The 26089-nt window shown below is 45.1% G+C and overlaps 1 pseudogene; it reads right to left on the bottom strand.

Annotated features, from left to right (window-relative positions):
• Window positions 1-9830: 9830 nt before the first annotated feature.
• LOC112816704 (prothymosin alpha pseudogene) lies at window positions 9831-23860 on the bottom strand (annotated as a pseudogene).
• Between the last annotated feature and the right edge of the window lie 2229 nt (window positions 23861-26089).

Genomic DNA, 26089 nt, shown 5'->3' on the forward strand with positions numbered 1-26089 from the left:
CTCCATCCCTGTGTTGTTCACTACCGAGACCCACACAGCTTCTCAAATCTGCACAATGGGTATCATCAGCCCAGGGACGGGAAGACATTTGATTGCAGCTGGGAGACTCGGTAAGAAAGTAATACCTGGATATTAAGCTATTATGCATAAAGCCAGGGAGCAGATTTCTCTCTGAAGGCCTTCCAGCTTCTTGCTGCCTTTTCAGCTGGGGTGGGCAGAGAGGGGATGCGGGTAAAGAAATTATGAAGTAACCAAACTTCCCATACTTACCCCGCCGAAGGAATGGTCATGGCTGACGGACAGAAGTAGACCAGCAGCTGCTTAGATCTGCCGGCAAGGAAATGAAAATATGAAAAACACCAAGGTTAAAATTCCAGACTGCCTGCTGGCAGCCAAAGTCCATCGGCTTGCAGAAACTACCACATAGAGACCCGAGACTGTCAAGTGCTGGACGAAGCTGATCACTGGTGTTAAGAAGAGGGGCGCTGAGCCCACAGGCAGGAAATCAGGGTGCCACGAGCCAAACCTCACAACCACAAACAGTGGCCAAGGCCAGAGCTCACGATATATGAGGCACAGACCGGAGAATGTCGGCCTTCATTTGCCATCTGTCAGCAGCCCATGGTTAATTTGGAGAGCAAATTAGAGGCACTGCGCTCTGAGAGACCCACATTTGAAGTACTAGGTAAATGCTGATATTAGCACACATAGAATGAAACACGGGGCAAGAAAGTCCAGCAAAAAATCTTGGCAAGGCAGCTAACTCTAAATGCATTCTTGGGATACTGGAGGGGCGGGGGTGGGGGGGTATTTTTAAAGAGGAGACCATTTGAGTGAACTATTTTGTGCATGGCTGGCAGAGCTTATTATTTTATTATTATTATTAAAATCTCTTTTGGAACCATATGGCTTCAAGATGCTTCCTTTCACCCTGGCCAGAAAAAGCGGTCTATTTTATTTGTAATCAGTGTGGTCCGCTGCACGGGCACCTCCCAGGAGCCTGACGAGATTGGAGAGTCTCAGACCCCAACCCATGCCTACTGAACCAGAATATGCACATGAACAAGATTTCTGGAAGCTTGCGTGCACAGTAAAGTTTAAAACGCACAGCTTTAGAGCACATTAGGCAAAAACAAAAGCTGGGAAGGGTCAGGTAGCTAAGTGCTGGCTTGCTTTAAACAAGGAGTCATATTATAGCCAGCTCAGTGCCTACTCCCACTCACGGCGTAAGAGAACTAGCAACAGCCCCTGGGCCACAGCAAGATGGCGTAGGCAGTAACGGAAGACAGAGGAACAGGGCCTGGCTCCCGCTTCACCCCCGAAAGGACAATACAGGTGCCTCTTCTTCTAGGTATGGTCGCACATTCTCGTGTTTTGTCCGTAGAAGTCCAAGGCCCATATGATTATAGATGACGCAAAGGAAGCCTAAGCCACATAAAAGAAAACAAATTATTTTTCCAATTAACATAGGGTAATGATCATCTTCTAAAAATTATTCTTAGTGGTGTATGCCACGTAAGTCATTATCATCTTGCTTCCTTTTCCAAAGACCACCCAGGATCATTCCTCTGCTTTCAGTCTGGCTGAACAGTGACTGCTCATAGTACCTAGGACTTCCACCTGTAAGTGACTTGTACCAAACCAAGAAAGAGATGTTGTTCATTCAAAGGTCTGCTTAAGTCCTGGCTCTTCTGGTTACCCTGTGACCCTGGGCAAGTCCCTTTATTTTCAAAGTGGAGATTCGAGAAACTATAAAATGCCGAATGTTAATTATAATCAATTACTTACTCTTGAGGGGAAGCGCAGCAGCAGAGCTTAGCCTGGCCTAATAATAGCACCACCATGACCTCTGTGTGACAGACAAGGAGCCTCAAGCTTTGAGCTGTATGGCCCCACGTCCTTCGGCTAGAAAGTGGCAGAGCCCAGACTAGGAGATGCCAAGTCTGTCTCTCAAGAGCTCAGAAAATGGTTGCACCTGATACCAGCACCTCAACTCGAGGAAGGCATGCTCTCCCTCCCAGCCACTCCACCCTGTAACCGACGCCCCTGCACTTGAAGTTGGAACGACAAGTGAGGCAAATTTACAGAGGGTACTCATCAACAATTTACGTTAGGAGAATAATCAGGGTTCCCATAATTTATCTTACTACACTTTGACTGTGAAAGTCATTACTGATATTGTAAATTGGCACCTGTTCAATCTCCTCTCCCTTGCTTCTGAATCATTTGATTTTTCACCCCTGAAAAATCTAACCCTTCATTGTCAACAAGAAAAATCTCGAAATGAGATGGTAAAACAAACAACCCATTGACTCTCTGAACATAAAATAATGAACTTCCTCCTTCTCTCATCCCAGCCCTATTGCCTCATGTCCCCGCTCTTTTTAGTTTTTCTTTCTTTTTCTCTATCTCTCTCTCTCTCTCTCTCTCTTTTTTTTTTTTTAGTGCAAATGAAACTGACCTTCGGGCTCCCTCCCAGGCTAGTGAATAAGGATGCCCTTAGCTGGAGTGAAACAGAGAAGGTTGAAACTGAAAGAGTGAATATCTTCTGATTAGCTTTTAAGATCCTTAGCGGAGATGGGAGTATTGCTTGAGCAGCGACCACATTCCTGGAGAGAAGGAGGAAGGAGACTGGTGATAGTCCCAAGCGGTAACCCCACTGGCTTACTGGCTTCTTTTGTTTCTGTAAACTCACTCTTTGGCTTTAGTGACATCTGGGTGACCCTAGGAGCAAGATTTTGAGGTATGGTTTATGTGGCACTCAAACTCTCTGCACGTTGCATGCATTACCCTTAACTATTCATCACACACATTTCCTGGGAGAGAAACTTGCTATCCCCATTTCAGGAAGCACGAAATTGCTGCATGCACACACGTAGTCCCCATGACAATCCAGCGTGGCCCCTACTGTTATTATTCCCATTTTGCAGACGAGCTAACTGAGGTCTAGACAGATTTAGTACCTTTCCTAATACCATTCAATAAACGTTGGAACTGGAATCAAAGCCAAATCTGACTTCAGAGTCTGAGTTGTAACAGGAGGTAACATTTCTGTTTTATCTTAATTCCTTGTTTTACATCTACATTTCCACGATTGCAAGATAGCAGAGAGAAGCAAAAATCATCCCAACAAGAATGTTGTGTGGGTTCTTTTTTTTAAAAGATTTTATTTATTTATTTGAGAGAGAGAGAGCACAAGCGGAGGGGAAAGGCAGAGGGAGAGGGAGAAGCAGGCTCCCCACTGAGCAGGGAGTTGACGGGGGGGGGGGGGGGGGGCCCTGTGTGGGTTCTAAATAACCACTAGACTTCTTTTTTACCATCTGGCTGGCCAAGCAGCTGCCAAAACAGGTACCACCAGAATTAATATTCAACCAACTCCAGTTTCTGTCTGTCTTTTCTCAGAGGTGAACTACTTTGGAGTAATGAGGCAATTTTTCTTTGCTTTTTTTTTTTTTTAATCTCTCCCCAACAATGCCACATTGTAAGAAAGAAAAATTGGCAATTGCTGAATATTTATTGTGGGCTAGGTCAGCACACAGACTGCCACTCAATCCCTCCCAAACCTCATCAGACTTCGGTAACCAACCATACTACTCTTCCCTAGAAAGACCGAATAGCGTCTCAGGATCCTTCTCAACACCAAGCTTCAGACAAGTACTAGCCATCGATCGGAGTTGGTACACTGGGTGATACCTATCTGCTCCTCCTTGCCTAAGTGTGTGGCTGTGGCTGGGTACCTTCCCATGGAGCCTGTTATGGGAGCGTTTACTACCCAAGTTCAAGTTAGAAGTCACACAAGGAAAGCAAAAGTCATCATAACACAAAAATGTTCACTGAAAGAACTGACCACTCTTCAATTTTATACCTCCTCAGCCACCCCTCTCCTTTTCACACCAGCCAGTTCCACTGAGGTAACAATGTTGTGTTCTTTGCCGACTTTTTTGTAAGGGATACGTGCAGAAATGCAAAGAGATGGCAAATGTTGGGAAATACGAACTTTCTGTGAAGTGGGTGAAGGTGTCATTGGCAAGCTGCTCAAGTCAGACTCGTGAAGCCATATTAACAAATGAGAATCTGGGAAAGCTACACGAGCTAACAATTGACGAAGAGAAAATCGGAGGGTGATGACAGGATAGGGGCTTCAAAAGAGATCATTTAAATATCAAAGGACTGAGCTGAAACTCAGGGGAAAACTGATAAAGCCTTGGAATATTTTTGCGAAAAAATAAAAAGACCTTGTTTATGCATGTACTGTGAAAACCAAACACAAAGTGAAGGATTGTGCCATACCCCTGCACAAGTTTGTCAGGAAACAATTATGCCAAGAAAAAGAATCAGCACCCCAACAGTCGATCTCGAATTCATGATGACTTTTTTTGCAGGTAATTCTAGACAAAATGAATCAGATCCAGTCTCACCACTCATATTAAATTTGGAATTTAATACGGAGTTTGGAATTAACGGGGGGAGTTTTGTTGTTGTTGTTGTTGTTTTGTTAAAGGAGAAAACAAAAACCCCTCTTAGTCCAAACTTTTTTACGAATGAACTAAGGTCACAGAGTCAATGATTTGCTAAGGTCACAGAGCAACCAAGACATGGTCCCACGGACCCTGTGGATACGACTATTTCATTTTTTCTCAGTCATGTTCCTGACCTGAACCTAAATTCCTCAGTTTCCCAGACATGATAATAGAAGTCGTGAGACTGGGTCTAATTCGTTTTGTCTAGAATTACCTGCAAATAAAACTTCATCAGGAATTCAAAGAAAGGCACATGGCCCATCTCCTGCCCCATCACATTTTTATACCTGTCATATCTCCCAAGAGATAAGGTGTTTCTGGATGGTTCTTTCCAAAACTGGGTAAGGCAAGGAAGTGAAACTCAAACCCAGCCTTCTAGGTGAGGGCTTCTGGGCAGTATTTCAGTTAAGACCGTGGACACTGAGTCAGACAGAAGAGAATGTGGCTCCACAGAATGCAATAGCTGTGTGACCGTGGGCATGAACTAGCCTCTCTGAGATGATCTTATCTGCAAAGTGCAGATAACAATAGCCTCCTCACGGTGTGCTTGTGAGGTTTAAGTCAGTGAATGTGTGTAAAGTACCCAGAGTAAGTCAGATTCCTATCCCACCACGCTCGGGTGTCATTCCTCCAAGTCTTGGTCCAGAGCATGAGGGATGCCTCCTCCCCTACTCTCTTGCTGCCAGCCTGAGGCAGAACCGCGTTGCTGAAGCCAGGGAAGAAGTAAGCAGCCAAGGAGCATGGCCCAGCTCCCACTGACCCCACCACCCCCTAAGAGGCACCATGATGGGCAGTGGCTGAGCCCTTCTATCAACCACGCAGGAAGCTTTTCCTGGGCTCAGCTACTGTCTAGGCTGTAGAGTAGAATTTCTCAGAAGTCTTTGGCCCCAGATTCCATTTCTAAATGGCCTCTGCTCTAGAGCCAACCCCCACAGATACTGTCAGCAAGGTCTTGAGGGGAAGGCGGGGGCTGGGCTCCCAGGCCCCGTGGTCACATGCCTGCCTCCAAAGCCAGGAAATAAGGCGCCTGGGTGAAGCCACATTCCAAAGCTACTGTACACAGTCACACACCAGCACGACAGCCGAAGGTGGAGGTAGGTGAGGGGCCAAGAGGGCCCATTGTTCTCTGTCCTCGGCCAAGGGGAAGGGGAGACACCTGGCTATAGTATTTCACTGGGACACCAGCCTAGTCCTGGTGACAAGAGCCCTGGTGTGTGTGCTTGGTTTTGGCACCATCTATTAGTGTCTGTTCCATTCTTTGTAACAGTGGTTCTCAAAGTGTGGTCCAGGGACCCCTGGGGGTGGGCCTCATGAAGTCAGAACTATTTTCGTAAGAATACTAAAATGTTATTTATTCTTTTCACTCTTAATCTCTCAGCCGGTGTACAGAGGAGTTTTTCAGAGTTTTTACATGATTCTCTGATGTCATCAGTGTTCTGATGATGGAATGTGTTTATTTTCTCATGTTTTCAAAATTTCTCAGCTTCAGTTTCTAAGATGGTAAATATCAGTGAAGGGAACCTATGTACACGAAAACTCATGAGGATCAGCAATAACTTTTAAGAACATAATATCCAGGTCCCAGGTACAAACAAGTGGACAATGAAAAGAAAGTCTTCCCTTTCCACCCTGTTCCCCAGACCCCATGGTCCTCTCCCCAGAGGCTGGCGCGTCATCCTCTTCCTGTGGTCTCTTCCCCAGGTGGTCAAAGCACAAATACATGTGTGTCCCTGTGATCACACTAACAGCATGGCGCTGTACACCTGCTCTCATCTGTCTGGGGATGACTTCCCATCTGTGCAGGTCTATACTGCAATCGACTCAACCGGGCCCTTGTTGAAGGACACCTGGCTTGTCCCTTCCCTCTTCTGCAACTTACAGCGTTGCGATGACTGGGCCAAAGCAAATGTCCTCTCATCTGTAGGGCAGTCTCCGTCTACAACCCGCACGGCAACATTTATTTAGCCAACCTGCTATTGAAAATCAGTTAGGTGATTTTGTGTCACACACAGGGCTGTAACGAACATCCTTTTATATACATCTGTTAGCATCATGTCTTACAAAGAAATTGCTAGGTCAAAATGTATTTGAATTTTAAATTTTCACTGATAGTGTCAATTTTCCCACCAAAGAAGTTGCACTAACTGACCTGTTTCCCAATTGTGTCTGAGCGCTCTTTCCCTGCTGCCTCCCCTATGCTGTTTATTATAAAAAATTTCTGATCTGTGACGATCTAATAGGCAAAAAATATTATCTTGCTGTTATTTTAGTTAGCATTTAATTATTCATGTGCTCAGCCATTTTTCTTTGTTTATAAATCATTTGGATTTCTTTTGTCGGCTTCTAGCTGTCCTTTGCTCTTTTTTTTCTATAGAGTTGCAGATCCTTTTCTTACTGAGTGGTAAAACTTTAAAAAGACATTTAGTGGGGCACCCGGGTGGCTCAGTTGGTTAAGCGTCTGCCTCCGGCTCAGGTCATGATCCCGGGGTCCTGGGATGGAGCCCCGCATCGGGCTCCCTGCTCCATGGGAAGCCTGCTTCTCCCTCTCCCACTCCCCCTGCTTGTGTTCCCTCTCTCACTGTGTCTCTCTCTGTCAAATAAATAAATAAAATCTTAAAAAAAAAGACATTCAGTAAATTAGCTCTTTGCCTCTGACATATACATCTCAAATATTTTTCTAAGCCTTATTTGTATTTTAAATTTCTTTATGGTAATTCTTTGCTCTGCAGAAATTTAAATTATTTATGTAGTCAAACTTACTAGTCTTTCCTTTTATGGCTTCCAGGTTTTGTGTCTCAGCCTCGGAAATTCTGGCCCCGTGTAAGATTATTAAATTTTAAAATTCTTTCATGTTTATTTCCAACACTCTTACCATTTCACTTTCTCACACCTAAGTTTGTGATCCATCTGGAATGTATTTTGGTATAAGGCATAAGAAAGCAGCAATGCGTTTCTTTTTAACAGAATGGTTAGTTATTCAACCCAAGACCACTTATTGGATAAGCTATCTCTCCCTACTGACTTGAAGCAAGTTTTGATAGGAGCTGCTATAGCTCCCAAACAGCATCAATGGGGGGGGGGGGGCTAGAACTTGAGAAGTAGCACCTGCTGCAGCAGGGGACATGGCTCTGGACAGGAAGCCGCCCTCCTAGGCAGGGAATGTTCATGGTTAGCACTCTGTCTTCTGAGGGAGTGATGTCTCTGGGTGCCCAGTTGCCCTCTTTACCACCAGCCAAAGGTGGCTCCAGGCGCTCTATGGCAGCCAGAAATCAAACTCTTCATGAAAACATCATTTCAAAAATGAGCCCAGTGAGTGACATAGAAATAGCAATATATACAACCTCATTGACAATTTTCAAACAAAAACTTGGAATTTAGGAGGGTTGTAAGCAGAAGGGCAGCCGGATATACTCAAAGGTGCCCGGGGTAGAGAACTAGAGACCCGACCTCTCGTTCCAGCTGTGGGGCGGTTGACAAGACTTCACCCCTCCTCTGTGTCTTCCTCTTTCTCATTTATAAAATATGGAGATTATGCTAGAAAAACCCGAGTTTCCTTCAACACTAGCACTTAAGATTGCAGAACTCCCTTGGAGCCTCTTTCCAAGGTTTTTTCTTTTTTCTTTTTAAGTAACCTCTACACCCAACGTGGGGCTTGAACTCACAACCCCAAGATCAAGAGTCACACGCTCCATGAAGTGAGCCAGCCAGGTGCTCCCCTCAACCCCAAGGTTTTTTCTTGGTGAGATTCCCCTGAGCCCACATGCATGCTCAAGGATTCCTTGACTTCACTTCACCCTGGGGGCCACAGATCACAACTCTAGGATGAAGTTTCTCCTTTGTGTTGTTATTAGCCAAAAGGCTTTTCAAAAATTTCTCATGAGGGCGCCTGGGTGGCTCAGTTGGTTAAGCGACTGCCTTCAGCTCAGGTCATGATCCTGGAGTCCCGGGATCGAGTCCCGCATCAGGATCCCTGATCAGCAGGGAGTCTGCTTCTCCCTCTGACCCTCTTCCCTCTTGTGCTCTCTGTCTCTCATTCTCTCTCTCAAATAAATAAATAAAATCTTTAAAAAAAATTTCTCATGAAATGAGCAGTCTTCCACCTTCCTGGCGGGAAAGAAACAATAAATTAGGGCAACCACTCCAACCTTACCAACCTTCTCTTTTTAGCCAAAAGGCTAGACCCAAGAGACTCAAACATGCGTGGTCCTGGGAGATCATTTGACCCTTAGGAAAAAGGAAATACTAGTAAGTCTTAGTAAGGAGAAGAGGCCACTTCTGGAGGACATTCGATGCAGGCTGTGTGACCCAGCAAGGTTTCAGAATGTAGAAAGTTCAGGTTACAGTTGTTTCCATCCTGGAGCAACCCAATCAGGAAGTTCTCAAAGCAATCATTTCACAAGAAGTTTTGGAGATTCAGAGTGTGGGAAAGATCACTGCTTCTTTTTTTTTTTTTTTAAATAATTAGGATTGTTTTCTAGATGTCCAGAAATGCACATTTAGCACACAAGGCAGGCTGAAATCAGAAGCCTGGAGCTTTTCTTTCACAAGCCTCGCTAAGGGTTTATTTCAACAGTGGGCTGCACAGATAGACGCGATTGCAGAGGGGGGGTGGACGGTGTGAAATACTAGGAATTTTGATGTGTGTGAGCTTCAGAGCAAGTGAAGATTCCCTTCAGACCTATTCTTTAAGACTTCACATTTTTTTTATTGAGGTATAATTGATATACAACCTTAGTAGGACTTTACATTCTTAGATAGGATAAAGAAGTAAAAGAAAACAAAATGAAAAGAATCAAGGTACGCCTACAGGCCTTGGTATTAATAACCTGATGGCGTATTCTGGTTGCCCAAGAAGCTTCCGGTTTCCGTGTTTGTGGACATAACAATTCAGCACTCAAAGGCTTAGTTGTTATTCACTCATATTGCACAGAAGGAAAGGCCTGCAAGAATTCATTTCAAAGGACAGCAATGTTTCCCTCCAGGGAGGAGATGGGGTGAGGGAAGACCACGGTGAACGGAAACTTTCAGTTTTTACTTTACTTTCAGGTGTCTTCTTTTTTATAACAGATATTTATTCCCTGTAATATTTCCAAAAAACACTGTTAAAGAGCTCACTGAGGGGCGCCTGGGTGGCTCAGTCGGTTAAGCGTCTGCCTTCGGCTCAGGTCTTGATCCCAGGGTCCTGGGATCGAGCCCCGCATCGGGCTCCCTGCTCCACGGGAAGCCTGCTTCTCCCTCTCCCACTCCCCTGCTTGTGTTCCCTCTCTCACTGTGTCTCTGTCAAATAAATAAATAAAATCTTAAAAAAAAAAAAAAAGAGCTCACTGAGTCATGTGCCTCCATGAAGCAAACAGGTGCAGGGACACCGCACTGGTGAGAAGGGTTTGGCCAGTTCGCTAAGCTTCTGGTGTCTGCTGAAGCCACCCTGTGCATTTGTGTCAGCCCTCTTCTCCCCTCTTCTACACAGATCATTTGTGAATGGAGCTCCTTTGCCCACCTGCCCTTGGGGCTGAAGTGAGAGTGGGAGGCCAGAAGGGCAAGTGTGGAAGGTGGGCCTTCTGAGGGTGAGAGAGCCAACCAGGTCAGCGAGGTCAGAGCTGGAGACACCGCAATTTGCTGGGATTCTCCACGTCTGTCTTAGACCAGACTCTGCAACGTGAAGCACTTTCAAGGCAGAAAACCATACCTTGTAGAACGAGGCAGGTCCTGAGCATCCCAACCTGCCCGGTGGGCGCTGGGAGCTGGCTCTGGGCCAGTGAGAAGCCACGGGGCTGGGAGGAGAGCTGGACCGACAGGAGGGCTGCCCCGCCAGGAGGCCCAAGAAGCGCAGCAGATCTCTGGCTAAGAAAGAAAAGTAATGAAGTCTTGCCAAGGGCCCTTGCACAGAGCGACTTAAGGTGAAGAGAACCAGACAAATCTAACTCCAGTGACTGGGAGACTGAACAGTATTCACAAGAGCCCTGCTGCTCGGCTAATGGGTGTTGGGGTTGTTTTGTTTTATTTCTCAGTTCATTAAAACTCTTTTCAAAACTCTGGGTTAAAGTGCGCTCTTCACGCAATCTTTCACTTCCTGGGGGAATGGGGGTGGTAGAGGGGAGTGGGATTTATGTGCTTTAAGTCCTATAGGAATAACCAGTGCCTTTCTCCCCTCCCCCCAAATAAAAGTGACATCCTCTTTGGACGTTTTGAGGGTATACATTTTGCACATACACACACACACACACACACACACACAAAATCCTCTGAGGTAGACTTTCCAGCGTTTTCTGCTGCCTGCCCAAGTCCGTCTCCGAGTCCTTTTGCTGCTTCCACCAGCTTCAGCCTCAAATCTCCTATTCAAATCTCGAGCCTGGATATTTTAGATAGCGCTGGAACTTGATACCCAATCCCTCAGTGTCATTTTGAAACTGAATCTGAAGGCACAACACTTCTACTTCAACAAGCGGCTCTGAAACAAAGACCCTGGAGCAGTGAGCACGTGGCTGTTGACCTCATCAGTGCCATCAGACTGATGAACATCCTCCTACATGGGTTTAGGTGGCCTGTGGATCTTTAGATGGTCTCTAATATAGATTCATGGCATCCTTCCATAACATACCCACCTCTGACTTCTGCTGCTTACAGGAGAAAAGCAAAAGTCGAACTCATGTTTTATGCCCCAAATCACCCCCCACGGAACTCAAATGAGTCTGCAGAATTCTGAGTACCAATGGCCCAGACCAGATGGACTACCACACCCTAGGGATGAGGGGAAGGACTTAACCTTGGGGAAAGACCGAATAGTTGCTGCTCAGACCTATCCCATTCTGCCAAGTTCCTGGTCTCCCACGTCTGCTTGTCTCAATCGGCCACACCCCATATGAGCAACAATTTAACCATAAGCACACTTGAAAATTACTTTAAAAACATCAGAATCAGCAACAGCTTCAGTTCCCCCAAACTAGTGTCATTGTAGCATCTTATCCTGGACAAACAGACGATAAAGATTTACTTACTTATGTACTTACTTACTTATCTACTTACTTACTTATCTATTTATTGCAACTCTCAGGAAAGTTGAGTTGATTAAAAAATAAAAGTTACCAGATGGTAGAGATCTTAGATCTGTGCTTTGACGCTGATGTAATAAGCCTTTTGAACAAACTGCGAAATAAAAGACAAGGGGAAAATTCAAGGGGATTTCTGCACAGATTCTTTCTTTATCATTTCATGATATGGTTTTCACATCAGATATTTAACAGCCCTTCAATCTGATTATGGTATAATTCGTCCCAGTTCCAAACCTGATTAGCCACCCTGGTCTTGTTTCTTACAAAGATTAATTTTAGATTTTTCTCAATTAGGATGAAATGTCAACCAAAATGTAGTACATGAAAAGTGTTATTAACATTATCATAATAACAATTTATGCTCCCTCCACTCTAAAGCACAGAACACATTTGCCTACAATGAGTGGTGGAAACCTTTCTCTTCCCAACTTTAAGGAAAAGCACAAGATGCTGGAAGTGAATATGAATGAAATATTCTGCCAAGACCTTTTTGCAAATGCTGCCCTAATTCATGCAAAATCAAATTTATCTCCATTGGATGAAGTTTAACTGGTTCAGGCCCACAGAGTTGACAACGATGATGTATTAAACTCCTGTAAGAAACGATAACTTTGGAAACATCCATTGGATTCCACGCTCTTCTATTTGCACAGCCAAATGTCCTTTATGAATTAACAATGAGATTTGACAGAACTGATTTTCCTTGGGAATTCTATGAGATAGTCTATTTTTAACCAGAAGCTTAAAAAATGTGATAAAATCACTACTTTACAGTAAGTCTGCATAAGACCTCAGGAAAAGTTCTCATCAAGGGAACCAGGGAAATCACAAAGATGAGGAGCAGATCGAGGAAATCACGGCTAAACTCCTTGACAGACAATAGTCGCTGTTATTGCTCCTTGCCATGAAAGCCTGTGTCTGTATGATGGCTTCAGAAAAGAAAAGAAATGAGAAACACAGCTTCTACATGATGATCCAGAGACTAGAGAAAATCCCCAGTCACTGGCACTGAAGTTAACCATAGCATTTATATTCTGAGCCAGTCCTAGGAATGAAATCTCAAAAGCAAAACCTGCAGTTTTATCTGATGGAAAAATGAATTAGAAACATCTTCAATTTACATTTTGGAAAATGAAGAAAAGCATCAAGAAAAAGATTAAAACCATGTTTTATCCAACAACCCAGGAGCCTAGAAGTAATAACTGCTCATATTTCTAATATTTCAGGTGTTTAGCCAATATTTTTAAGAAAGAGAACTAGAACTGCACACGTATGTGTGTGTAATCTTCTTTAAACAATATTAGGATCTACCAGATATAAACATACAGTTAAAGGGCTATCCCCACAAGGCCAACTGGAAGCGGCTGTTCCTTCTCTCTAACACTGATGGATGCCAGCAACCGTCATAATGGTGCAGGTGTAAAAATGGCCTCTACTTTTGTCTCTTCATAGTACAAAGGCTGATAAGATGAAGTGATTGCAAGAGTTCGTGTCCAGAGGTGGAAATTCAAGGTGCATGGAGCCCATCATCTCACAATAGAGAATCATCAGGTTTGCTATGTTCAATTAAGCAAATCCTACCTTTAAAAAAGAATGGCAAGCTCTAGCCCTAGGGGGATGTCAAGTGTTCAGGAACCTCTGCAGCCAACGCAGGAGGAAATGACCACAGTGAGGAAAGCCTTCCTATCTCTACTGTGAGTTTCAGGGCCGTGAATGGGAGAGAAAGGAGAACCAGACTGAGCACTGCTCACCAGGCACTGAGCGGGCCACTCTTTCAATATTCCCTGTAGCCCTACAGCAACAGTAAGTATTTATTTGGCTGTTGATGAAACTGAGGTTCAGAGCCCAAAGTCATCAGCTAACAAGTGGCAGAGCCACAATTTAAATCCAGATCTCTCCATCCCGGACCCTCCCCAGCACTCAAAGTTCTGCATCACCAGAACTGGGATCCTTCTGTCCGCTCAGTTACACACAGGATGAAAAGGTCACTCCAAGTGCCCGCAGAGCCTCAGAATCCAACATCTCATCCATCCGTTCATTCAATATCCACTAAGCACCTACTATGTGCCAGGCACTATTCTAGATGCTGGTGATATAATAGTGAACAAAAACAGAGCGCTTGCATTCAAGATAAAGAATAAAGAAATTATAAGTGTGTGCGTATCTCTGTGTGTATGTTTGGATGAATGGGTAGATAGATAGATAGATAGATAGATAGATAGATAGATAGATGAAAGAAAGAAAGAAAGAAAGAAAGAAAGAAAGAAAGAAAGAAAGAAAGAAAGAAAGAAAGAAAGAAAGAAAGAAAGAACGAACATGTCAGGTACTGATAACAAAGAGTAAGCGAGTAAGCGTAAGGGAACAGAGAGTGGCCGGGGTGGTGGTTTACATCCGTTTTCTGTGGCTGCCATAACAAGTTATCGCTATCTTGATGGCTTACAATAACAAACTTATTCTCTCCATCTGGAGGCAAGAGTGTAAAGTCAACATGATCAGTAGGGCCTCCCTTCCTCCAACAACCGTCAGGGACATTCCCTTGCTTGCCTCTTCAGCTCCTGGTGGCTGCCAGCATTCTGTGGGGCTTCATCACACCAACCTCTGCCTACGTCTACACGTCGCCTCCTCTCCTGTCCGTCCCGACTCGCCCTCTTTCTCTCATAAGGACACTTGTCATGAGATTTAGGGTCCACCCCAAATAATCCAGGATGATAGCCTCCTTTCAAAATCCTTCACTTCATTACATCAGCAAGGACCCATTTTCCAAATAAGGTCACATTCACAGGTTCTGGGGCTCGGAATGGAATCACATCCTTTCGAGAGGTCACGATTCAACCACTACGGGTTGCTGTTACTCTTTCTCATGCTGTGGTCAGGAAAGTTGAGCCGTCCCTACGGAAGGGACATGGGAGCCGAGACCCGAATACAGTGAGGAGCACGTGGAGAGACCTAGGCAAGTGACCAGAGGGAGGAACAAGTCCAGGGGCCCTGAGGTGAGTGTGCTCGGCATGTCTGAGTCACAGCGCAGAGGCTTGTGTGGTTAGAACAGCATGAACCTGGGGAGACTGATGTAAGAAATAAATTGTGGCAAATGACCTGTGGCCCTGTATGATGGCACAACGTCTGATGGTTATAAGCTGTTTCCATCCTGTGGCCCGCTAGAGGCCAACAAATCTAACACTTGGTGACAGGACACATACAAGGATGACACGCTGTCAAGTGTCTCCAAATATTTCAAGAACTCTGGCGGAGTAAACTTTATTATCAAAAGGTTCATTCCAGCCTACCAACCACATCCCAACTATTTTATAAATTGACACCTCTGAAAGAATTTCCCTGACCCCATCCCTGTCTGGGCTAGACAACCTCCTTTCGTGTTTCCCTGGAACGCTCCATACGGCTGTCCCGCATTCATTGTGATGTGCTGTGATGGGTCGCCACCGACCCCATCAGGCTGGGGATCGCCCAGTCCAATCTCCATACTTCTTGAGGGCAGAAAACAATTCATCTCCATATTGCCCACACCTACACGGTGTCTGGCCTGCAACTGGCAAGCAATTAATACTCCTCGAAGGACTGGTTCAATGAGCCAAGAGTGAAGATCGCATGTCTCCATTCTTGGAATGCCCCTAATCACAACTCCAAAGAAACTTTTAGCCCTGGAGGGTTTATGTTAACCTGCGAGTAAATGGAATTAAGAACACATTTATCTTCAAACCTAGAGATTAGTAAAATAAGAGACAGAGCTTCGCTTCCTATTATCACAATTAGGGCATTAGGAGGCAGGAGATCTTGGTTCTGGTTCCATCTTTGCCAATAATAACTCTGTGACCTCAGGCAAATGATTTCACTTCTCTGGGCTCTGGGGCTTTCCCAGAAAGAAGAGGAGGCTGGACCTGATGGAACATAAGGCCCTCTCTCACTCTAAGAGCTCCAGGCCTCACAGTGAAGTCCTTAAAGGTACACCAGCATTATAATTACTCATCTAAATTCCAAACTCACTCCTGTCAGTCTTCTCAGCCAGTTGTTGCCAACAATCCGGGCCCTTTCGGGACAACCCACCCAAGTCTGAGAACTTCTTCCTCTATGATTCTCACTGCTTTGTCCTCTCATTTGGTTCTACTAAAGCCTATTTCTCAAACTTTTCTGCTGAAATACCCCCAAAAGCAGAAGAGAGTAAATGACTATTACAAGGAAGCCTGGGAGCAGTTCTAGGGGCTGCTTTCCAGAGGCTAAGCAATTATTTAAAATTTTTTTATTTTAATTTTTTTTTTTTTTTAGAAATTTATTTTTGGGGGTGCCTGCATTGCTCAGTTGGGTCAGCATCTGACTTCAGCTCAGGTCATGATCTCAGGGTCCTGGGATCAAGCCTCACGTCGCAGCATCAGGCTCCCTGCTCAGCGGGAAGCCTGCTTCTCCCTCTCCCACTCCCCCTGCTTGTGTTCCTTCTCTTGCTTTGTCTCTCTCTGTCAAATAAATAAATAAAATCTTTAAAAATAAAAATAAAAATTTATTTTTAAAATTTGTGTGGAATATCTAAAATTTATATGAATTTTGTCCTCTACAATGTATCTGCTTGCCTAAAAAAATAATGTATTTTTTTCCCCAGCACCTTTGAGGGAAATCACTGCTCAGTGTTTATCCTGGGTCGGAGGTTCTAGGTGGCCCAGCACCCTGGAGCACTGAGAAAAGCATTCCCTGGTGTGAGGAGTGAACTGGAATGATGTCTTCCCTGGCAGAAATAATGCCGGAGAAGCATCTACAGGCAGGGAAAGCTGGTAAGGTGAACAAGCCCTGATTTGTTCTCTCTTCCCTTGCCTTCCCCCCGACCCAGTCCCCCCATTTCTCATTGCTCTGGTAAGCTGAAACCAGGAGACAAAGCTTGACTGAACGTTAGAGAGAGCAAAAGGACAAACACAGAGAACAAGAAGTTCAGACTGGCTTGGGAGGTGCTGGGCCCACATGCCTACAGTCGGCTCCTTCCCAGGCCTTGGTCCGGTCCATTCTCAGCAGTGATCCACGGTCAGCTTCAGTCAGATCTCCTCCTCACTTGTGTCTTCCCATCTTCCAGAAGAAAGCCAACCCATGAGCATCCAAGCTGGCCCGGCCTTGCAGCCTGGAGGCTGCTGCTTCCTAGTCGCTCCTTGTTTCCCAGCTCCAGGCTCAGGCAGGCCCTGGGCAAAACTGCGAGCAACCCGTCTGAGCTCCCCTGCGGGGACCTCATCTCCTGGTTCTGCCCCGGCCCTCGCCCAAAGCCTGTGCAGAGGACGGATCCCGAAGCTGGTTCATGCAGGGGTGGAAATGATCGGCAGCCTCAGGTTGAACCTCTCTTCTTAAGCGGGGATTAACCCGCCAGACCGCAGCAGTGAATCTGAAAGTCCTGCGGAAAGGTGCCCCTCTGAGGAACACTCCGGCCCACAAAGCCCCAACCTTCACCTGCTGCGCCATTACCTTCACAGTGTATCTGCCACGCCAGCCTACCTGCAGAGGGGCCACCTTCTGCTCTGCAAAAAGGCACCTTATAGGGTGGGATGACCCTTTCCTTATGGACTTTCAAGAATTGGGGAGCTTCTAGAAAAAGACACCTCCTGTGGACACACACAATCTCCCACCGTAAAGATTCCCTCCCTCTTGCTGCAGAAAGCAGCCCTTTGGGCAGGCTGGGGTGCTGCCCCACTCTCTCCTACAGGCCCAGGCCTTTGTGTGGAGAGAATAATGGAGGCATGGAGTTGCAGGGGGCGGTGCATCGGGGAGCTTCCCTGGTGGCTCTGAAATCCTCCCTCAGGGCTGGCTGTCCTGTCTGGTCATCTACAGCAGACCACGTTCTAGGCAATCCTGGACCAACGTTTGGACGACCCTTGGGTTTCCCCTCATTGTTACGAACCCCCCCCCCCCCCGCCTCAGAAATGAAGTCTCTTTTTGCCCAGTTGTTTTTAGTCCTGCCCGAAAGCAAGCTTGCTTTTATTTCTTTCACTTCCCACAATGTTGGCAGAAAATGCTTTCCTCGTTTGCCTCTTATCTGAAGACTTTTATCCTCTCACTGTTCCCTTACATTCTTTTCTTCCTAGAAACTTCTTATCTCTTGCCGTCCCCCAATGCCTCCTCCAAGGGAAGAAAGCCAACTTTCACCTTTGAGCATTTTACCGGAGAGTCTCAGGGTCACAGATGTGCCTCCTTGGGGAGGTGCTCACTCCTGTGGGTGTGGAGGCCTCAGGCTGTCCCCTGGGCAAAGGTGACAGGTTCCTGGAGAAAGCCTTGAGGCCCTAGAAAGTCTTTGTAGACAGTTCCCCCCACTGTTGCCATAGATATCAGAAATAATTTCTTCAGCATGGATCTGCATAAGACTTTGTCAAATGCTATTTAGAATTACAAATGAAGAAAAGCATTTCCCTATACCTTACCAAATACACATGTTAAAAATGGCAAAGAGTTGAGATAATTTAGAAATTTTTGTGACAATTTTGCCAACAGTTTATGACTATAATTTATTACTACAGATTGCGGAGAAAAGGTCTAGAATACACCGCTGTGGCATAAAAACTATTTTGAGCAGAAGACATTTGAGTTCTTGAAGTCTCTTACCTGCCTAAAAGCAGAGCCTCCTCAAAGAATTCAAAGAACATCAGTTATCATAAATCCACTCCTTGGGACAGCTAGAGGTGAGAAGTACCTACACCACACCTAGATAGACATTTGTCACAAAGCTGTCTTATCTCATGTGGGCCTGAGGTCTCATTCATCTCTCCAGAAAACCCTTTTGTTTTCCCTTAAGTGTCCTTCTCCTCCTTCTCTTCCCCATTAAGACGAGATATAAGTCCCAAATTTTAACCACCCCTCTGAGTCACATTTTTCGGTGAAAGCCTGTACGTATGTTGATACAAATGCGTGATTAAATTTTGTCTTGTCTCTTGCTAACTGTGTCAGTTTAATTCACAGTCCTCTAAGAACAAACCTAAGAGTTTAGAGGGAAAGTTTTTTTCTTTTCTGGCAAGGGTCTAAGGTAGATTAAGAGGAGAGAAAATGCTAACACTTACCTACTCTAAGAATGGATAATACTCTGCAAGGCGTAAGCAAGTGGAAAGTTGCAAGATTGCTTGGTATCTTTAAAATGTAAACTTTATACAAATCATACAAATCAATGTTTTTACGCTGCCCTTCAAGCTATTCCTGATGCGTTACATTTTACATAATACCCATATTAAGCTTGACTTCTTGATTAGAAAGCAGGACAAGAGAAAAAGGGTGGATTAAGGGGTAAAGACTAGACACCGAAAATCCAGGATCTGAAAAGGCTGTGCAGTGTGCATTTGGAGGAGGTGCAACTCTGTTACTGCCCACTGACAGATTATATCAAATTATTGTTTAATCTGCTAATACACATGATATTCCTTTTGATAATTAAATTATTTTAAGATTTAAACTAGTTGTTACTAAAAATATACAAAATATTTAGACAACAAGCAAAATGAATGAACCAAACATTTGGCTGAATCTCAACAATTTAGTAAATAGTAACTGGAAAACATAAGTGCCCAACTTTTACATAAAACATTCCTCCCTTTTCATAAAATTTAAGACAACTACAATAAAAAAAAAATACAATCCTTAGGAATCCATTTGCTGCAATAAAACTCTGTATGAAAGAAAGCAGGAAAATGATGAATTCAGGATGAAGGTGATCATGACTGGAGAGGTGGCCAGGGGATGGCATGGTTGTGAGGAAACCATATGGTTTGGGGCGCCTGGGTGGCTCAGTCGGTTAAATGTCTACCTTTGGCTGAGGTCCTGATCCCAGGGTCCTGGGATCGAGCCCCACGTCAGGCTCCCTGCTCCGCGGGGAGATCTGCTTCTCCCTCTTCTTTTGCCTCTCCCTGCCCCACTCCTTTTCTCTCTCTCTCTCTCTCTCTCAAATAAACTTTAAAAAAAAAAAAAAAAAAAAAGAAGCAACAAAGAGCCGGCAAGTACACTCCCAGAGAAAACAAAGGAGGTTAAGCGTCAAGTTGCTGGTGTTTACAGTGATATAAGAAGAGCCTCTTGAGTAACTTGCACTAGAAACAGTAAAGTCTTTGAAAAGCAGAGTCAAGTCTTAAGCAAAAGGCCTGAAAGCTATTAGTAATGGAAACCCACATCTTCCTCCCAGCTCACCCTACGTTGCTCTCCCCTCAGAGCCGCTGAACAGACAAGTCTTGAAACCCTTTCTCTCTGCTGTGAGCTCCTCAGCTTAGACCAGAGCAATCAGACAGGCTGGTGAGGGCAGAGGGCTCTGAACAAATACTCACCTACCTCTCCACCCTCTAGAAAACCACAGAAATCTCAAGGGCCCGAATCCAGCTGAAGAGAGACTGGAGTTTCTCTTTCTCATAAGAGAAATGGGTATAAAAACTTTGTAAGTCTAGACCCTAAATGGGGAGAAGAATTTGTCAATTTCTTATTCACAGTCTCTTCCTAGGACAATGATCCCACTTCAGTCTTCCCAATGGAGACGGCAGCTCTCAATCTCCAAGCAAGCAACCCCCTTAGCTCCTCCGAAGAAAAGATGCCCCCACCTCTTCCCCAAACAGTCCACTTCCTCAATGTCACCCTAAGGCAGTTACAAATCTCACAACCCAACTTGACCTGCGTGTGCAGAAAATAGGCAGGAAATAGAGATGAAAGAGGAAATTACACACCTTGCAGTTGCACTGAGGGACTTAGATTTCATTGCCTGATTTGGCTCCTGGAATTCCACACCACCCCCACTGCCCCTCTCCACCAACTGAGTTGCCACCATTTCTTCAATGAGCAATTAGATTTAATTAACATTTCACCTCACTTTTGGACCAACCAGAAGTGTACTGGTAAATGTTTAGCAGCTGGCTCTATGGGAAAAAAAGAATCTGTAAGATTTGTCCATTTCCATGGTGTAAATACTCCCACTATGGCTGATTTCAAGCTACCAATATGATGTCACTGAATACAGAGTCAGGAAATGGATGTGCACAATCAGCAGCTTTGAGCAGGCTTCCTCACACCACTAACTGTAATACTTTCATTATAATTTATCATTATTTTGGTATGTAGCTCTATAATTGGCCAATATTTTACAGCTATGTCTCAGTTTCTTCATTTTTATTTATTTATTTACTTACTTATTTACTTATTTATTTAAGCAGGCTCCACACCCAGTGTGGAGCCCAACACCAGACTTGAGCTCAAGATCCTGGTGAGTCCTGGCTCAAGACCTGAGCCAAGATCAAGAGTCAGGTGCTTGGGGCACCTGGGTGGCTCAGTCGTTAAGCATCTGCCTTAGGTCGGGGTCCTGGGATCGAGCCCCCCGGGTCCTGGGATCGAGCCCCACATCGGGCTCCCTGCTCAGCGGGAAGCCTGCTTCTCCCTCTCCCACTCCCCCTGCTTGTGTTCCCTCTCTCGCTGTGTCTCTCTCTGTCAAATAAATAAATAAAATCTTAAAAAAAAAAAATCAGAATGCTTAACCGACAAAGCCATCCAAGCGCTCCAATAACTTTGTTTTTAAACATGATAAAAGAAGACCCACTTCTCCAGATGATTGTGAGAATCCAAGTAACAGGTACATAAAGTTTTTGATTCACATCAACCCTACATCCCTTACTTCCTTTCCTTCTTCTTACATTATGCCTTCTTCCCTCTTCCTCACTGCAAAGGCCCAATCCCACCAAGGACCCAAGCCCAGGAAGTATTGCTTGGAGCCCTGGAGACAGAGAAGTGCTCCAGTTGATGGCAAATTGGATTGCCAAGAGGACATTTTCTTACAGAAAGATGTTAGCAGACTCTATATAACATTGCAGTCTACCGGCAAAGGGCTCTGTATCTGGCATTCCCAGAGTGGTGCCCTTGGAGATCCTTGCAGAAGTGGACAGCAGGTCCTACCCGGTGACAGATCCTATACAACAGTGAGCAGATTCTCTGATAGCACTGGCACCACATAGCACCGTAACTAGAACATGGGTTAAATAGGTTTTTGTGTGGTTGCCCCATTTCCTATGGAAGGCATTTCTGGGGGAAAGTGCATTCCCAAATCGAAACCTATTTAACCCATGTTGAATTCAGCCTGTTAATATTTGGGGGCCTATAAATATATAAAAATACAGTCCCTGTGCTAACAAAGAGATAATATAGGAGGTTTAAAAATGCTTCCTCCTACCGGGCGTCTGGGTGGCTCAGTCACTAAGCGTCTGCCTTCGGCTCAGGTCACGATCCCAGGGTCCTGGGATCGAGCCCCGTGTCGGGCTCCCTGCTCAGCCAGGAGCCTGCTTCTCTCCTTCCCGCTCCCCCTGCTTGTGTTCCCTCTCTTGCTGTCTCTCTCTCTTTCTCTGTCAAATAAATAAATAAATAAATCTTAAAAAAAAAATCGTCCTCCTTCAACTATGAAGTTATTCTTTCTTTATAGTCAATTTCTAGAAAGAGTGATATTGACTTCACCTCACACAGTTTCTATCCACTTCCCTGACAAGCTCCAGCAGAAATCACCCAAGGGTTCCAAAGTAGTTTTGAATATATATCCACAAATTCTTTGATACTTCTCCTCTAAAGAAGGGGAGTATAATGTCCCTTCTCTTGGCCATGGTTTTTCCTTAGAGATGTGCTTCAGGTGAGCAGAATATGGCACAAATGGTTGGTTATATCACTTCCAAGATTAGGTTATAAAAAGACCTCAGCTCTTGGATCATTTGCTATGGAGAAAACTACGTCTTGAGCAATCCCTTAGAGAGGCCCACAGGGAAGGACCTAAAGCCTCCAACCAACAGTCATGTGAGTGGCCATCTTGGAAGTTGACCCTCTAGTCCCAGTCAAACCTCTAGAGACTGCAGCCCTGCCTGACAACTTGACCTCAAATTCACAACAGACTCTGAGCCAGAACCACCTAGCTAAGCTGCTTCTGGATTCCTGACCCTCAGAAACTGCAAAATAATAAATGTTTGCTGTTTTAAGCTGCAAAATTTGGGGGTGATTCATTATACAGTAATGGTAAACTAATACAGCTTCCTAGAGGACAGACCCCATGATTATGTTTTTATCCTTTACTTGACTCAAATTCTACTATGTATAACACCTCCTTTTCTTTTTTCATATTCCCTTTTGGAACCACGAAGGACTGTTCTTCTCCCTTATCTTCTGTGTAGTCCCACCTCTCATCATCCTTTCTTGGCCTCCTCCTCTCTGGGGTTCCCAGAATTCGGCTTTGATTCTTTTCTCATTCTACGTGCACTGCCTCATGCACTCTCATGATTGTGATGAACAACTGTATTCTTTTTTTTTTTTTAGAACAACTCAACAAAATAAAATTCCAGTTTTTTGTTGGACAACATTGTTTCACACATACAAACAGGCCAAAAAAAAAAAATAAACAGCAACTTCATAGACAAAAAAGGAAAAAAAGGAACCTTTATCTTTGGCCTTCTTAACCATCCCATAAAAACCAACTACTTATAGTACAGCTAAGTTCATACACAAAAAAAGTTACTGGAATGCTCGGAATAAAATTGTTTTTTTTGTTGTTGTTTTTGCTTTTTTTACAGGGTTTTTTTTCTCCTTTGAGATTATAATGAACATGGCCACACCACAAGTAAAGTCAGAAGTAGGACAGAGAACGCTCCGAAGGCTGGTTTGGTCATCCGAGATCATTAAAAATGGCTGACCCCTAACAACATGTACAAAAATATAAAATGTAAATAAAAAATACAAACCAATTTTCCTTTTTAAAGTACTTTTAAGAAAAAAGCAGGGTCTTGGAAGTTTTGGTTCTTTTCTCCTCGCCTGTTGCAGATTCACGCTGTGGTTTTGGTTGGATGGCGGAGAGTATGTGTCACCTGCGGGTGGCGCTGCGCGGGACCCTCTACTCGAAGGTGACCGCGTTTAGATTCTGAGACGGGAAGTGGAGGGTGAATAGGTCACGGTGGCCTTTTTTGTGTGTTAAGTTATCTCTTCCTTTTTTGCTCTCTAGTCATGCTCAACAGTCTTCCGCTTCTTGGTGTCAACACCGTCATCCTCATCTTCAGCCGCCCGTTTGCCCGTAACTGCCTCGGCCTCCTCACTTCCTCTCCGTCCTCTCTTCCTCACCGTCGCCTTCCTCCTCCTCCTCCTCTTCCTCCCCCTTCTTCCTCTTCTCCATCTACCTCCTTGTCGGCCTCCTGCTCCTCATTTTCCTCCTTAGCGTTCCCATCAGCAGGCGCCGTCTCTTCCCGTCTCTGCCTCCGGCACAACTTCCTTCTTCTCCTTTCGGTCCTCGGTGGTGATCTCGGAGCTGGTGTCCACGGCCGCGTGCGACATGATGGGGCGCGCCGGGGGAGCCAACGGAGCTGGTGTCCACGGCCGCGTGCGACACGATGGGGCGCGCCGGGGGAGCCAACGGAGCTGGTGTCCACGGCCGCGTGCGACATGATGGGGCGCGCCGGGGGAGCCAACGCAGCCGAGTAGTTCAAGGACTCCGGCGGGAAAGCTGCGGGAGTCCGCGGTGGCGGGGGTGGTTGCGGCGAACCGGGAGCGGGACTCGGGAGCGATGCCAAGATGGCTTTTCAGAGCAGCCAGTGGGCTGGACAACTGTATTCTTTTGAAGGCAGGTGACAACTTAAACTCTCAGAAGCAAATGAAGAATTGCCTCAAATAGCTGGAAAGGATATGGCTGGGGTAGCTCATAGAATTCCTAGATCTGTAAGAATTCGGGCCCCAGGGACTAGAATCCAGGGCTCAACTCTATCAGGACATTTTATCTCTGACCACTTGTTGTATCTGCATGCTTTGGTTTCTCTTTGAGTGTTTGCTGCATTCTTTTCCTGCTACAGATAGACCAGGCCTGCAAGCTGGGGTAGATGGCCCCATGATGTCGGTTCCACTGAGACCACAAGGAGTAGTGGAGAAGTCTCTCTAAAAGGAAAGGATAACGATCACATATAAATGTCACATGTCTGCCACACTGGTAGGGCAGGATGACTCCGTCACTGGCCTAATGCTACCTCCTGAACTCCAGACCTATCCATCAACTGACTCCCAGGCACCAACCGGCTCCCAGACATCTCCAGTTGGATAGTCATTGGTCACTATATTAGTTTGCTAGGGCTACCGTATCAAAGTACCAAAACCAGGGTGTCTTAGAACAATAAGATGTATTGTCTCACAATTCTGGAGGCCAGAAGTCCAAAATCAAAGTACTGACAGAGCCGTGTTCCCTCTGAAGGTGTTGGGAAGAATCTGTTCCAGGACTCTCTTCTAGCTTCTGGTAGTTCCCTGGCTTGTGGATGCATCACCCCAACCTCTGCCTTCATCTTCACATGATGTTCTTGTGCACATGTCTGTCTCTGTGTCCAAGGACCCAGGCATATTGGATTAGGGCCCTCCCTAATGACCTCATCTTAACTTGATGCAAAGGCCCTATTTCCAAAAAAAGTTCCCATTCTGATGTATTGGAGGTTATTCAATATATGAATTTCAGGGAAACACAACTGAACCCTAACAGACACTGTCAGAACTCCAATAGAAAATCCATTGTCTTTGCCTGTTCTTCTCTCCCTCCCTGTTCTTGAAACTAGTTCCTTTCCCCCATATACCTTGTCCTGGTTGTACACATCACCACATGCGCTGTCGTCTGAGCCTGAAATCTGCAGGCACTTTAGTCTTCTTTTTTCTTCTACATTTAATCATTCATTAAGACCTGCCAGGGCTACACCTTAAATATCTCTGAAATAGACTCCCTCTTCTCCAATCCCAGGGACACTACTTTAGCTCAGCTTCTTAATATTTCATGTCTGGATGTTACAAACACCTCCTAAATGATCTCTTTACCTCCACTTTGGGTTCTCTATTCTGCCCACTCCCCCTCCCCTCCCATGAATCCATCCAAAACCCAGAAACCTGCACGACCTGTCAAAAATATAAAAGTTTTTCATCACTTCAGAACTTTTTCAATAAGGCCCAGTGATAGAAGACAAATCGCAAAGCTCTTAGTAAAGCCCACCAGGCCAATACTCTGGTCCCTGCTTAGCCTCACCTCTGGCCATTCTTCTCTCTAGCATTTGCCCATAATGAAGTGCTTACCATTCTCCTAAGATTGAGCCTCTGTTCTCCCCACCATCTGCCTGTCAAACGCCTTCTCTCTTTAAGGCTCAGTTCAAGAACTTTCTCTGGGAAGCCTTCTGTCTCAGTCTGTTGGGGCTGCTGTAACAGAAATACCATAGACCGGGTGCCTTAAACACTAAACATTGATTGCTCAACAGTTCTGAAGGGTAGCAGTCCGAGATCAAGGAGCCAGCAGATCAGGTGTCTGGTGAGAACCTGCTTTCCAGAGTATAGATAGCTGCCTTCTCTCTGTTTGTTCCCATAAAAGACAAAAAGAGAACAAGTTCTTATATGGGCACCAATTCCATCGGGAGGGCTCCACCCTCGTGGCCTAATTACTTCCCAAAAGCCTATCTTCAAACACCATCACACTGGGACTAGGGTTTCCACACATGAAGTTCCAGAGGCACACAAACATTCAGGCTGTATTTAACATCTTGTGTGCCTGTACCCTTG

This window comes from Callorhinus ursinus, unplaced genomic scaffold (genome assembly GCF_003265705.2).
Source record: "Callorhinus ursinus isolate GAN/ISIS: 27379988/994484 unplaced genomic scaffold, GSC_fseal_2.0 scaffold6, whole genome shotgun sequence".
Lineage (NCBI taxonomy): Eukaryota > Metazoa > Chordata > Mammalia > Carnivora > Otariidae > Callorhinus > Callorhinus ursinus.